General features: G+C 41.0%; 1 non-coding gene across 1 annotated transcript; it reads left to right on the top strand.

The window, feature by feature from the left end:
* Window positions 1-222: 222 nt before the first annotated feature.
* On the top strand, window positions 223-326 carry LOC113915584. The gene has a single exon (XR_003517731.1). It is a non-coding gene; the product is annotated as a U6 spliceosomal RNA (small nuclear RNA).
* Window positions 327-4,560: the final 4,234 nt, after the last annotated feature.

Here is a 4,560-nt window from a genome sequence, read left to right on the forward strand (position 1 = left end):
TCTTAGAGCCATCCTGGAAAATAGTTTTGGCAGTTTCTTTAAAAAATAAATATTCACTTACCATATGACCTAGCAATCCTACTCCTGGACATTTACCTCAGAAATGAAACATATGTTCACATAAAAATTTGTGAATGATTGGTCACAGCAGCTTTTTGTATTAGACAAAAACTGGAAACAAAATGTTCTACAATAGGTGAATGTTTAAAAAACTGTGGCACAGCGCTCACTTTAGCAGCACATATACTAGAGTTGGAACAATACAGAAGTGAGCGTGGTTGCTGCACAAGGATGACATGCGAATTACTGAAGTGTTCCATATTAAAAAACAAAACAAAACTATGGTACAGCTGTACCATGGAATACTACTTGTTAATGAAAAGGAACATACTATTGATACAACTTGAATGGACTTCCAAGCATTATGCTGAAAAAGCCAATTTGAAAAGGCTACATATTACTTGATACCATACATCCTCAAAATTAAAAAAAAAAAAATTATAGAGGCAGAGAACTCACTACTGGTTGCCAGGCATTAGGGATGGTGGTGGGGAGGGGAAATATGTGGCCATAAAGGAATGGCATGAGGGAGGTCTTTGTAGTGATGAAACAGTTCTGTATCTTGATTGCAATGGTGGCTACGCAAACGGATAAAATCACTATAGAAATATACATTGTACCAATGTCAATGTTCTGCTTTTGTTATTATCCTGCAGTTACATAAGATATAACCACTGGGGAACTGGGTGGAGAGTTAAATTTTGTGTTTGCAAAATTCTGTGAATCCATACTATTTTTGCAAAATTCTGTGAATCAATAATTATCTCAAAAAGTTTTTTAAAAGTATTAGAAAATTACAAATAACCAAAAAAATTTTTTGAGAGTCTCTCTCTCTCAGAAACGCTTTAACAGGGGCGCTCAGTTGGGTGGCTCAGTTGGTTAAGCATCTGCCTGTGGCTCAGATCATGATCTCAGGGTCCTGGGATCAAGCCCTGCCTCGAGCTCCTCATCGGGCTCAGGCTCCCCACTCAGTGGGGAGTCTGCTTTTCCTTCTCCCTCTGCCCCTCCCCCCTGCTCATGCTCCCATTCTCTCTCTCTCAAATAAATAAAATCTTGATAAAAAAAAGAAAAAGAGGGATGCCTGGGTGGCTCAGTCAGTTAAGAATCTGCCTTCAGCTCAGGTCATGATCCCAGGGTCCTGGGATCGAGCCCGACATCAGGCTCCCTGCTCAGTGGGGGAGTCTGCTTCTCCCACTTCCTCTGCCCTGCTCATGCTCTCTCTCTCAGTCTCTCTCTCAAATAAATAAATAAAATCTTTATTAAAGAAAAAAGAAAAAAGAAACATTTTTCTTTTTAAGATTTTATTTATTTGACAGAGAGAGACACGGCGAGAGAGGGAACACAAGCAGAGGGAGTGGGAGAGGGAGAAGCAGGCTCCCCACCGAGCAGGGAGCCCGATGTGGGGCTTGATCCCAGGACCCTGGGATCATGACCTGAGCCGAAGGCAGAGGCTCAATGACTGAGCCACCCAGGTGGCCCAAAAGAAACATTCTTTAACAATGAAACATTTAAAGACATTCTCGTTAAAATAAGAAAACATTAACAAGAAAAGAACAAGCATACCTATAGTGATGCTATTATTTCATGTTGTTTTAGAAGTTTTTGCTAATATAAGAAGACCTGAAACAGAAATGAGATTTAAGTATTGGGAAGGAAATAAAATTATCTTTATTTGCAGATAATTTGGCATGATGCTTTAAATGTGGAAAACAACCCCAAAATCTTAGAATTATAAGGGAGTCCAGGACCAAGATAATATCACAAAATCAATAGCTCAATAATCAGTTGCTGAACTCTTCTCCCTTATAATAGTAGCAAATATACAAACAACTTAGGAATAATCCTAATGAAAAAATATATGCAAGACATATATGTATAAAACCTATATGATGGGGGCGCCTGGGTGGCTCAGTCGTTAAGCATCTGCCTTCGGCTCAGGCCATGATCCCAAGGTCCTGGGGTCGAGCCCCACATCAGGCTCCCTGCTCGGCAGGAAGCCTGCTTCTCCCTCTCCCACTCCCCCTGCTTGTGTTCCTCTCTCGCTATATCTCTCTCTGTCAAATAAATAAATAAAATCTTTAAAAAAAAAATCTCATTCATAATTGTGTTGATTACATGTTGAAATAATATTTTGAATGTATTGGGTTATGCAAAATTTATTATTAAAATAGTGGTTACTACAAAATTTTAAGTTGCATATATTTGCTCACCTTTGTGGCTCACATTATATTTCAGTTGGACAGCACTGTTAGAGCTTTTTCATTTCACACTTTCATGTACCTATAGACCTTACTGCCCATTAAAATTACCTAGTTGCTTTAATTTTTTTTAAAGATTTTTATTTATTTGAGAGAGAGAGAACAAGCTGGGAGAGGGGTAGAGGGAGAGGGAGAAGCAGGCTCACTGCTGAGCAGGAAGCCCAACACAGGGCTGGACCCCCAGGACCTTGGGATCATGACCTGAGCTGAAGGCAGACGCTTAACTGACTGAGCCACCCAGGCGCCCCTATCTAGTTGCTTTAAAAAGAAAAAAGCCCAAGGGTGCCTGGGTGGCACAATTGGTTAAGCAAGCATCAGACTCTTGGTTTCGGCTCAGGCTGTGATCTCAGGGTCGTGGGATTGAGCCCTGTGTTGGGTTCCATGCTCAGTGCAGAGTCTGCTTGAGATCGTCTCTCCCTCTGCCCCACACATGCATGCTCTCTCTCTCTAAAATAAATAAATAAATCTTGGAAAGGAAAGGAGGGGGAGGGGAGAGGAGGAAAGGAAAGGAAAAAAACCTGGGCCCTACCCCCAAGAAATACAATTGGTGTTGGTAGCATTGGTATGATCTTCAATCTCCCTAGGCAATTCAAATGTACTCCCGAGGTTAATAATCACCACTATTGACCTCAAGCTATCAAGCCCTACAGAATTCTTTTTCACATTTATCATTTCATACAATTAAGGAAAGGTACTCACTAGGCTAAGAAGTAGCATTTGAATCTGAGAGCACAGATGTGGTGCCAGTTCCATTCCAGATAGATACCTCTTGTGATTGACAAAACAAGATGTGAATTTTTCCCAGTCTGTGGCCTGATCATGGCAAAATTTTCAGTTAATAAGAATGAAGTAATTGATTCTTTTTTTTTTCAAGTTTTACATGATTCTCAGAGCACAGTTACTAATATTTGAACTGGTTCTGAGAGGATGGAGTATATGATGGATTTAAAACATAAAGGTTTGTGTGCTTTCTCCCCTTTCTGATCACAGCATCTCTAGGAGGTGGGCAAGGCAAGAGCTTTTTTGTTTTTGTTTTTAGGATTTCACCTATTTATTTGTCAGAGAGAGAGCACAAACGGGGAGCAGCAGGCAGAGGGAGAAGCAGGCTCCCCGCTGAGCAAGGAGCCAGATGCAGGGCTCGATCCCAGGACCCCGGGATCACGACCCAAGCTGAAGGCAGACGCCCAACCGACCGAGCCACCCAGGTGTCCCAAGGCAAGAGTTTTTAATGCCCATTTTTAAATGAAGACATTGGGGCCCACAGAGGGCAAGTTGTGTGACTAGTTACATAACATAGCCTAGACTGGAACACACCTTTTGACACCTGTCCGAGGCCCTCCCTTTCCAACCAATTCATCTCAGGACAAATCACTACCACCTATGATAAAAGGAGTTTTTGTGCAGAGACTCTTTCCCTTGATCAGCCACAGTGAAGGACTTCAGTTTATACTAGATAGTCCTGCTGATGTGCTTGGCACTAAGCCAGCAACTTAAATGCAAAATAGTTCATGCTCAAAGATGAATCAAAATGCAATTCAGTCAACCAAACACGTGCCCCCAAACGTTCAGCTTCCAGATCACCAATAATACATTATTCTCCTGTAAAAAGTCTGCTTTGCTATCAAGAAGACAGTACGGACTTTGGGGTCTGTCAGACCTGCGTGAGATTCTGGTGCTGGCCCTCACGAGGCTGTGCAGCCTTGGGCATGCCACTTCTCCTATTTATTGAACACCTATTGGCACTTCAAAATCCTAGAGCTTCAGTGGAACACACACCACGGTCCCTTCCCCTGAAGTATTCTCATTATGTGGAAGAAGTATGTCCTTTAAATGCTAGGAGACCAGAGTTGCTCTGGAGCAGCTGGGGGAGCATTGCAGGAGCCTGAAGGTAATGGTTCGGGAAAAAAATAGAGATATGTAAAGAAAGATAAAGGAAATGTGGCAAAAGGTTAACAATTGATGAATCTAGGAATATGAATATTCATTGTATATTTTGCAACTGTTTATAGATTATAACATTTACAAAATAAAAATTGGGTGGAAAAGTTAAAAAAACAAATATTAAAATAGCTGGCAATAAACTTATTAGAAATGTGAAAATTCAATGTGGAGAAAACCAACACATATATATATTTAAAATAGCGGTTACTACAAAGTTTATAAAACTTGAGTAAATGGGAGAGACATGCCTTGAGGAGGAAGACACCAAACTGGGCAGAAGGACAGGAATAAGAGATATTAT

This window comes from Zalophus californianus, chromosome 11 (genome assembly GCF_009762305.2).
Source record: "Zalophus californianus isolate mZalCal1 chromosome 11, mZalCal1.pri.v2, whole genome shotgun sequence".
NCBI lineage: Eukaryota > Metazoa > Chordata > Mammalia > Carnivora > Otariidae > Zalophus > Zalophus californianus.